Raw genomic sequence first — 11,616 nt, 5'->3', positions numbered from 1 at the left:
TGTAGAGGAAACGGACTTTGTTCGATGTGTGCCTCTGTTCATGGGTACCCGGGAGGATGATATTGTTGATGGGTTACACACCCTTAGCAGCTGAGAAAGAAAAATAAATGCACACTGATCCACTGATTGGGGATAATATGCAGACTAGTGATAGTAGCTGTAGTAGTAGTGGTAAGAGTAGTAGTAGTAGTAGTAGTAGTAGTAGTAGTTGTAGTAGTTGTAGTAGTAGCAGCACCATTAGTAGTAGCAGTAGTGAAGGTGGATTGTTTGCTTATATATATGCTTATTTGTCTGTGAGAGTTGGACTGTGTGGTGAGTTGGGGACAGAGGCATGTATTCGTACCATCACAAACGCCGGGTCACACTGTTCATAAAAACTTCGAAACATCACCCAAATAACACTGACACTAACCTAATGCCATATACTCCTATCTAAAATACTCAGCACTATTTCCATTGATGAACATCTGGGAAAGGTACTTCGAATGCAAAGCATCTTGTAATACTAGTATTTTGGCGTCCTGGGCTCAATATTTTAGAACAAACTTCTTTTTTATTTTGTAAATTTCATGACAATAGGTGACGTAAAATCTGAACATGACAATATCTATTACAACATATTACAAGCATGTAAATGTTTTGTAGAAAGTTGAGAAAGGCACAAGAAAATGTTTTTATAAGGACACTATTTGACGCAGACCTGGGGGGACTGCGGGCCGTCTGTGTACACTACACATGCATATACAACACCACAACAACGGCAATTGTTAAACCATGACAGTAATTATTCATTGTAAAGGACATAAAAACAGGTCTGATGTCATTCATCTCTTGTATGTCATCTGTAAAGAATGGTGTCGCTGTAAATACTATATTTTTCATCATATCAGTTCTTAATTTCAACATTCAGACATAACATGCAAATACAGTGCTATATTTATGCATAAACATTTTCTTGATGAACGATTTATACAATGATACACGTAATAAGTGTGCTAATCCATTGTTGTAACAAATGATAAACAAATTAAATAAACAAATGACGTAGAGATATCAGTCATAAGTACATAAAAGGACACTCAAGTGCAATACTTTCGAAGCATCTTATATATGTCAATTGACAAAGTTATAGATTTGAACACGTTTCTTAATGTAGTTTGTTGTTTGTGTTTTGTGGAATGTTTTTATTTTGTTGGAGTAAGATTTGTTGTGTGTGTTGTTTAACACCGCCATATATGGCAGTACATAATCATAGGAATAACAGCATCAGTAAAACCCTAAAGTACAAACATATTTATTGCGTGAGTTATTGGTAAAGTACAGGCATATATACCACGTAGCTGATGCATTTTACTGCGTGAATTATTGGTAAATAGAAATGTATTTACTGAATGAATTATTGTGAAATATAAGCGAGAACTATTGTTTAAGTATAGGCATTTGTACTACATAAATGACGAGTTATACTGTACATATACTGTACATATACTGTACCGATTATTAGTGACGTACACATAAAGTTTATGTATAAATTATAGGTGGAGCTGGAATTTATTTACTTTATTGATTATAGTTGAAGTAGAAATTTATGTACTTTATCAATTAATTATAGCTCAAGTTTTAATTTACGAATTTTTAATTATAGCTGATGTACTAATTTACGTTAAGTATTTATTAATATTGAAGCAGTAATTTATGTTCTTTGTTGATTACAGTTGCATTAGTAATATATTTACTTTATTTATTAAAGGTGGAGTAGACATTTCTGTACTATATCAATTACAGTGGGAGTAGTTTTTATGTACTTAAAGGTGAAGTAGACAATTATTTACCTTATTAATTGTTGTTGAAGTAGTAAATTATTAACCTTATCATTTATTCGCGAAGTAGGAATGTATGTATCAGTTACAGAAGTTAATGATAATTATTAGTGGAGTAAAACGAAAAGTAGGTGGAGAAGAAATTTACTTAGTGCATGTGTTAACGCATATGGTAGTGACACATGCATCATCATGACTTCTACATATGCAGAGAACATCAATGTTACTTGGAAACTTTAAAGAATTACCTTTACACTCGGATCAACATGTTAGAGAAAATGCTAATACCAAGTTTATTTCTTCTATGTCTTTGATCGTTTAGATAATACCCTGAAGGTACAGTGTGAACTGTAAGCCAATCGATAATAATGCTGACATTAGTAGAGTCAGTGGACGAGTTATTTCAATTTATTTCATTCAAAATACTACTTACCCATATGGTACTCCTTCTATCTTAAATTCCAATAAGTATGATTATCCCTCGGAGTGACTAATATCATCAAAGTGTTGTTTATGATGAACCTGTATACATTTTACAATCATTGTTCATTTTTATTAAATTTTAAAATAATGATTGAACTATTCTATGCATATTGGCATGTTAAAAAAACTATCGAACTGCAGAGAAAGATGCACGTCCACAGCTGTTTTGCTCAAGGACACTGCCGGTGCTGAAGACATTACACATAGAGATGAACGTTTATATGCCTCCAGCGACTTATATTACAGGTAACTGAAACATGAATGCCTCAAACGAACCGCAGATGTTTTTAAATTAAATCGTAACTGATCAGGTTTTGTACACAAATAATTTCTGTTGCATTCACATTATGAACTGTACAATGATGCTCTGGAATGAAGAGAAAATGACACGAAAGCATCAGTAACAGAACAAAAATAACTAAAAATACATCAAACAGTCGTATTTATGGTCAGAAGCCAGTTAATATTTTTTCAATAATATGGAAAATAGTATTTTGGTATACTTTGATATTTTCCAATATACCTACCACGCGGGGGAATCGCACACTCATCTTATCATTTAAGATTGATACGACATACATTTGTGTAAGTGTCGTGAACTCTTAAAATTCACAATATTTTCGAAACACATGTTGATATTTATCAAGGTGGACATACACATTTCGCATTGGTAAATAAGATCATTAACACAGCAATATAGAACAATTTATTAACGGATCATCTTCTGATGTTAAATAACAGTTTGAACTGAGGTGTTTCCTTGACAAATGCAAGACCACGTTGAAATTGGAAGGAAAACTCGTGAGATCCGGATTCCAAGCTGATTTATATCAATTTACTCATATTGCGAGAACTCGCATGCAGAACGCACATAATCTTATCTGGCTAGTTAGATATACAAAATTGTCATACGCTACGTTGGTCGGCATTGTGTTCGGCGAGAGGCTGTAAAGTATTTATTCCATTTTCTCCATTTTTTTACATTTTCAAAAAGCTTTTAACACTTATGTTGCAATTTCTTTCAGAATAATTACGGAATAGCATTATTCTAGTTTTTTTCGATTGCTAAAGAATGCACAATCTCGCACATTCTCAACCACCAGCCCACATAGCCGGAACTACTTTGCATAATAATGTCCCGCGCAAGGAGACATGGAAAGTAGTTCAAGGGCGCTGTGCATACCTTCTTGTCATTTGCATATTTTCCAGACATGCGACTCGTTGCGTTTCGAGCCAAGTCGGCTGCTTTTCCGTTACCGGTTACTCCCCTTTGATAACAATAATGTTAAGCATACGGCACAATATGCGTTGACAGATGTTCCAGGCTATTCGAGCCGGCGAACTCGCAGCATGCCAGAAAATAGGGTCCACAGTTCGGCAAATAGAATTCAAAATGGCGCAGCCTAACAAGAAAAATCATTTATGTCTAAATAAAAATTACCCCCTTTTAGCATTAGATCTCTGCAGACTCCGCTCGCTTCTTGTCTTTTAAGGTTTCCAAGTTCGTTATAGCGCTTCAAAAATTGCCTTTTCATCCGAATTACATTGAAGATTCACCAACTGGACTTAGAAATGTAAGTTGAATTTACTTGTGAAATGACCTTTTGACAGAAATTTTAATATACACCGGTATTTGTTTCTGGGATGACGGGCCTTGTTTCTGTGGCATATTCATCAACTGCAATCCTCTGAAACGATTCCTAGTATTCATTGCAGTGTTCGACCTATTCCCGTAACGAAAAATCCGAGTGATACCATTTCAGTTCAACAAACGCGTGATATCAGTTAATTTGGCCATGTTTACCAGAAAAGTTATTGAAATGTGTTTGAAATTGTGAAGGCAACGTATAAGTCAGTAAATTGCATGAAAAGATTGCTCCTAGTATTTAGTATAACTGAACTATACCACGTCAATAATCACAGAATGTTTGTTATGAAATAAATCGTTCTGATCGCATCAGGAGCATGTTATAAACATCATTGCATGGTAACGGGAGCATATTTTATATATCCGATTCCTCGTGCATTTCTAGCAATGAAAATAATTGTTAAAACACGATTTTGCATAAATTATAATTGATTAACCTCACATCCTTCTCGAAGGTGGTGGAAAACTGGCCACTTTTCATCGACTTTTGTCACTGGTGAGTCAAAAGATAAATTCAACATGTGAAGTAATTCAAGTATTACCTTATTCGCTTGAAAATTTTAAATGCATATTTAAGCTAACTACATAAATAAACTACTTTCACAAGAACTTCAAACTCTTTGCATTATCTTCTTAATTGTCGTATTAATATTCTTGACTTGTCTTGATTCACAAGCCTGTAATGCATTACAGTTCTGAAATAACTTTATTGGTTTGAAAGAACATACATTGGCCTTAGAAAATGTTAACTGGTTTTTTTCTGTCGCACAAGATGTGCCTTAACTATTTCATAAAATAATCCTCAACTAGAATGACATATACAGAAGTTGAAAGTATAGACATGTGACAAGTTTATATTTCTAATTCGGCTCTTTCGGACTAAAATAACAAAAACAACATACATAAACTGGTACCAAGTGAATAACATGCTTCGTTCAAACTGGAAAGATAAATAAAACGTTTACAACAATAATATAGAATGTTAACTTAATCACAATAACATGAAATGTATATGTATATAAATATATACAGCATATGTGTGTATAAATATATTTCACTGTACCATCTCTATTAAGGATGGTGTTAATATAAAGGCTCTTAAAACAGGACACACGTACTGTAAAGAATTACAGTAACAAAATCTTTGCCTATGCCCAACTAAATAAAATGTCCTGCCTCAAGAACTGGTACTATATTTTATCAAGTATTCTCACGATATAGATATACTAACCACAAACTTACTGTGAAGCTGTAGCTGCCAAAGCACCTACAAGGATTATACTTATACCACAGGTACCAAAGATGAATCGTTTGATCAAAAACATGTTTTGGCAATGTTTAGTAACATTAAGTTTGTGATAGTGTAAATCAGGAAACATGAGAGAGTTGTACCTTCCTAAATAGCATGTGTGATATGCTTACATGACAAGTTTCAATGTGTACAATATCTTAAAATAAATCTTCGTTCACACAGGCCAGCTGGAGAAGCATGGCCTCAGTGTGGATGGTTTAACATCTATCTTGACATGAAAGGTGATAAAGGTATATAACGGCAATGTAAAGTTGTCACATAATTCAACACATTTGATATATCTGAAAATGAGATGATCTGGATGTACACCTACTATTTTCAGAGGGTGATGAAACTCACATTTCCCTAGCTGTGACGATTAAGATGTAAAGATACATTGTTGTGTATGTGATTCCTGTAACAATTGGAACACGATGTGCTATTTTTCTGTAAATTTAAACTAGGGCAGAGGTAAGGTTTATACTCAGCATAATAGTGGCATTCTGTACTTTCTTGTTCTGTTTTATGCCTCATAGTGTAGCTTATGTGTAACTCATGTCAGCGCAGGCATTGCAGAAAATAATAACTGATATTTACTTATCACTATGACAAGGAGACACAGTATAGCTTTCATTTCCCTCACATCCTGGACCTGTATATAGTCTAGCTTCTGTGTCCTAATACCTGGGCAATGTGAGAACATAGCCGTTTTCCGTTATAAGTTTGTCATGACCACGTACTACAGTTGCAAGGCACATGTATGATATATATGGGGACATGCTTACAATATCTATTGTTCAAATAAGCATCATTTGCTAACAGTTAAATAAGGGTGGTCGTGAATTGGCTGCACGACATAAGACTAAATATGACGATTATATACAAATATGCAACCTGTCATTGCTGTTGGAGTGTAACGTTGCCATTAAATATGTGGAAATTCACTGCATAAACAATGAAATAGATGAATGTGATGAACGGTATTAGCAACAATAAGTGACTAAAATAGAGAAATACATGCTGCATAATATCTGGGTAACCGTATTATTGTTTATAATGCAAAGGTAAACTAAACCTGACCGTTTCCTTATTTTACCGATGTAAGTTCAACGATTTATTCGGGTCAGCATATGTAGAGTCGCTAGATGTTCTGTAACTTCATATAACTCGTGGTATATACTAATGACTGCATCAGCAGCATGCATTAATTGGAATAGCACCTTTGTCATTAAACTATGACTGGATTACTAATAGACAAAGGTTGAAGAAGACATGTACAGGAAACCCATAGTAAGATGAACACAGTCAAGCACCCATTACAAATGCAATGTTTACTAGAAATTTAATATTGTGTTACATGAATTCTTCTCGAAGCAAGAACACACAGGACTGTATGTCTACGTAGTGTTTGACAGCAACAGTAAGACGCAATCAACCCCAGATTTCCAATGTATCAGAAATTCACGCTGCAATTCACAATTTGTGTTAAGTCCGTTAATTAAACAATATATCCCACATGATAGCTATTGCATAATAAATACAGACTATAAGATAAACCGATATGTCATGTCATATGAATAAATGATACATTGAATCTATATGTGATTTTTCTCAACAGCAATTGCTAGTTTGATAATTTATTCTTTTAGTACTAAACTCCTTAGATTATTAAATTTAGAACACAGTCAATGGGTTTTGTAATGCTATCCTAAAGTCAATGTAATATCACTCCCTTCAAACTGCTGTTAATCTTTATTGTTTGTGAGTAAAGCTCCAAATGAACATGTTTCATTTTTGTATGATTTTTGTTATCATTCAAGGCAATCGTTATTGATGTAAATTGAATATGAATTGTGTTTTCAATATATATAGTCATATTAGTCACCAAAATCGTAAATGTAACTTACCACAGGTCGGTTCTGACCTAGATGTATGTACCCACCATACATCATTGCATTCAAGTATATTGTGTTGCGTTGTTAGGTATTGTGGACATAATCCTTAAACAGTAAAATGGTTACATGTAGTATTATATCACGAAGGAAAGTTATATGTATTTGACAGATTACAAGTCCCTTTTCTCAATCTTGCCTTACATATAACCCCAGAAATGCACCACTTCTTATAGGTGTCATGTAAATTCCACGTGATATTTATTTAAATCATATGCTGGAGAATGGAAGGATTTGGAAAAATTAATTGTTGCACAAATCAGATTACTCTTCTTAAGACATTTAAGTATTTTATAATTTTAATCAGTAGTGAGTGAATGCCATGTGAACCTACGTAGTCCTTGCTATATTCCATATTCTTTTCTATATTTATATTACAGTAGAAAACCATCTAAACGATATTTGTGATCACAATAAATCATGTAGATACATTCTAGTCATTAATATGACAGCAGGCAACTATAGTAAACTATAAACACAATTAAAAACTTTATTTAAGCCAAAATGTAAAGCGATACCAAACCAGGATCGAACAAACCCCACATCATTTTCACTGTGAACATTTATTGATATACAGTAGTGGCGATTAACTCTTCAATAAAAGCTGAGATTTGCATTTGTTGAACTTTGAGGAATGTCAGAAATGAAACTCCAACGAAAATGTCCAACGCTTTCTTCAGGAGGTGCACACACAAACGTTAACTTGGAATGACTAAACAGTCAGTTAAACATGACCTACGAGCCATTTAAATGTGTTTTAATATTTGTACCTGGGGGAAGTTTTGGTTTTGGGTTTCATTTTGAAAGATATTCTCATTTCAATTTTGTGTTGATATCAATAGGGTGAAACATATTATGCTTCATGAAAGCACAGATGTATGTAACAATTGAGACTTAAACACAGGACATGAACGAGTGTCTTAGGATTTGACATAGCAGTTTTTAGATTGTCAAGTTTTAGCTTATACAATGAAAACAAACGTATTCAACTCATAACTAATTATGTCATCAGTATATGCATTGAAGAAAATGTTATTATTGCTATATATTGAATTGTTGGCCGAAATGGTGAGAGCTAATTCACCCACACTTAAACAGGCAGTAGATATTATGATTAGCATGAATTATAAGTAATCAACTTTATGTTTTGGTTAGATGATTAATGTATTTGATACATTGTTTCCAAAGACAATCGTGAAGCGAAACGTATGAAACTGTTGTTTCAGTAATACATAAACACCTGCACTTAAAACAGGTAAAAGATACAGATTAATTATCAAAACAAATTATATCAAAATAAACACAGTTGTAACTTTCAAATCATTTGTGAATCAGCGGTGATGATAGTTTGTTCAAAATGTCCATGTCTACGTCGTTGGTATTTATACATTACTTTCCAACGACTTATGTCAAATATGCTGATGTCAGCAAATTATGTTGACCAAATATATATGATATTTTGGACTGTTTGCTTACTCTTCATCAAAGACACAAACACGTATTTTGACAACTTTATTTATCAATTAGGTAATAACATGAGTTATACCAGATATAAGTATCTAAGAAGTTTTATTTCGTACTATCAATAGAGTCATCCCTGAGTATTTTGACAGTAAAATAACTCGTTAACGATAACTTCGTTTGACTTAGAAAACACAAAAATATTTCCAATCTAATATATTTGTTGAAGATGATTTATACTTGATAATGAATACGTAATGTCATAGTCATTAGTTATTAGTCAATAACATCATCTCAAGTCATAATAATAATAATAAATAAATAACCAGTTGTTAGGATAGCACTGTTGAAACACCTTTAACATCCCACTGTTGATCAACTCACACACATGTATAATGTACAACAAATTGTTACAAAAGCTCAGATCTACGAGTTATGTGAGTACTATATGAAATATAACAGTTAGTTACATATTACAGTATAATGTGTTATGATTAACTAAAATATGTTACCATCTCAAGCGAACACACTGTACGTTTTGAATACAATGCACACAATAGGAAACCAATAGTCTTCAAATAATTGGGCTTGTATTTATAGAAGAGTATTGGGTATTTTTGTCATTCAAAAATACCTTGCTGCTTGACCTACCAGTTATTTGAGTACTATATGAAATATAACAGTTAGTTACATATGACAGTATAATGTGTTATGATTAACTAAAATATGTTACCATATCAAGCGAACACACTGTACGTTTTGAATACGATGCACACAATAGGAAACCAATAGTCTTCAAATAATTGGGCTTGTATTTATAGAAGAGTATTGGGTATTTTTGTCATTCAAAAATACCTTGCTGCTTGACCTACCAGTTATTTGAGTACTTTACGAAATATAACAGTTAGTTACATATTACAGTATAATGTGTTATGATTAACTAAAAATATGTTACCATCTCAAGCGAACACACTGTACGTTTTGAATACAATGCACACACACAGGAAACCAATAGTCTTCAAAATAATTGGGCTTGTATTTATAGAAGAGTATTGGGTATTTTTGTCATTCAAAAAATACCTTGCTGCTTGACCTACCAGCCTTTCAACCCATATTTTTCTCTGTACGTCTTTGGGGTAGGTTTTAAACTGGAACCAACAATGACAATTCCTTAAGTAGAAAAGGTTGAATCTGACAGAATATATTCCGCAATAAACATTAGTATTTGATAACGCCCTGAGACCATGATTCTTAGATAAACAGTGTCAAAGCTAATGTGTTAACTTCACATGATTGGTTATGTTGCTTGTAATTTAGATAAACGTGCACCTTTCTTCATTCTTTTCCCAACTGCAATCTAAGCCATACATATTAAATATTTTAAAATCAGCCTATAAACCAGAGATTATAGCGTCCACTGGCAAATGTCAACCAGCATATACAGATACATGTGCTGGTGTTCATGTGTGCGTGAACGTACGAGTGCTCGTGTGTGTGCTTTGAATCAGGGAAAATGACAAATTAACAGCAATAAAATAGTTATATTTGATGTTTTATGCTTTAAACCAGATAGCAGCATGTTCCCATATCAATAAACACACACATATAAGGTAAATGCGCTAATTGTTTTGATCATGCCCATATATTTTTAACAGTAAATAAATTATGACGAAAGCTGGATTCATCATCCCGAAATATATGTATTGGAAATATGCGATGTTCAGTGTTCTGTGAGATCAACAAAAAGATCCCTCCACCCAACCTGTGCTTGAAAGCAAAATGGACTTGTTATAAATATATATGTATTTTCGTCTTAAAACTCGCACAGATGCTGAAGAATACAAATACGGATTTTTTTACACGTGTACATATCAGTACTGTACCGACTCTTAACATATATTTTCGCACCTGTACATCTGTAAAACGTGATTTAATTTTATAACAAAAAAATAATAAAAACTCTGTACGTAATTTAAACTGTGAGGTGGGAAACGAAAGAAAGACAATTTCTTCAGTGTTGGTGATGGTGTTGATCAAAGCACAATACTAGATATATTCCATGGTGATCTGTGGTTTACTCCAAGAGAATATAGCATGTGAAATTATCATCGAATAATTAAATGCCTCTTAACAAAAAATGGCTAAGTCTTTTAAGATTTCGCAATTTCTTTATGGCATACCATACTACAAGGGTAGCAATACACAATAATTTAAAATGATATTGCTTCGTGATTTCCATGCAGTTCCACTTATTGCATATTAGGTATCTGGATGGGCTAAGGGATGTAGTATAGATACACGTCTCTTTTGTGTGTATAAGTAAAACAATTATTTATTTCATAAATTAATTATCCGATAACTAGTACAGAAATATGAATAAAATGCGTGAATGCGTTTAAGTAGCATCCAGTGTACCTGTATGTGAAGTGAAATATCAACGCCCAGGCAAAGAGAGTGATTTTAAGAACTATGACTAATCCTATTTTATTTGATGACTTGCCGCTGCATGTGTTTGCGACTGGTGCCACTGGTAGGGTGGGATATACTCATCCTTCAATAACACCTACTATGCTCACTATTTGGTAATAATTAATGAAAACATATTCATGATATAGTCGGATTAGCCAAAGGAATCTGCTTCTAGTAGATACATTTTGCTGTTATTAACATGTCTTTACTTTTCTAACCCGTGAAAATCCGGGTTAGAATATTGATCTTCAGTAGCCCATGCTTGTCGTAAGAGGCGACTAACGGGATCGGGTGGTCATGCTCGCTGACTTGGTTGACACATGTCATCGGTTCCCAATTGCGCAGATCGATGCTCATGCTGTTGACCACTGGACTGTCTGGTCCAGACTCGATTATTTACAGACCGCCGCCATATAACTTGAATATTGCTGAGTGTGGCTTGAAACTAAACTCACTCACTCAATCTTTACATTTTTATTTGTGACACTGTTC

The 11,616-nt window shown here is 33.6% G+C and overlaps 2 long non-coding RNA genes across 2 annotated transcripts in view; one reads left to right on the top strand and one right to left on the bottom strand.

The window, feature by feature from the left end:
* Nucleotides 1-11,616, top strand: part of LOC124256805 — a 219,190-nt gene that overhangs the window by 16,175 nt on the left and 191,399 nt on the right. The window lies entirely within an intron of this gene.
* LOC124256803 overlaps nucleotides 14-11,616 on the bottom strand; it is a 174,469-nt gene continuing 162,866 nt past the window's right edge. The window contains exon 3 of the long non-coding RNA XR_006893107.1: nucleotides 14-90. This is a non-coding gene — a long non-coding RNA (uncharacterized LOC124256803). The remainder of the gene's footprint in view (nucleotides 91-11,616) is intronic.

This window comes from Haliotis rubra, unplaced genomic scaffold (genome assembly GCF_003918875.1).
Source record: "Haliotis rubra isolate DU_JTF1 unplaced genomic scaffold, ASM391887v1 Scf64, whole genome shotgun sequence".
NCBI lineage: Eukaryota > Metazoa > Mollusca > Gastropoda > Lepetellida > Haliotidae > Haliotis > Haliotis rubra.
The sequence above is the reverse complement of the archived record's forward strand: the minus strand, read 5'-3'. Positions and strand labels throughout refer to the sequence as shown.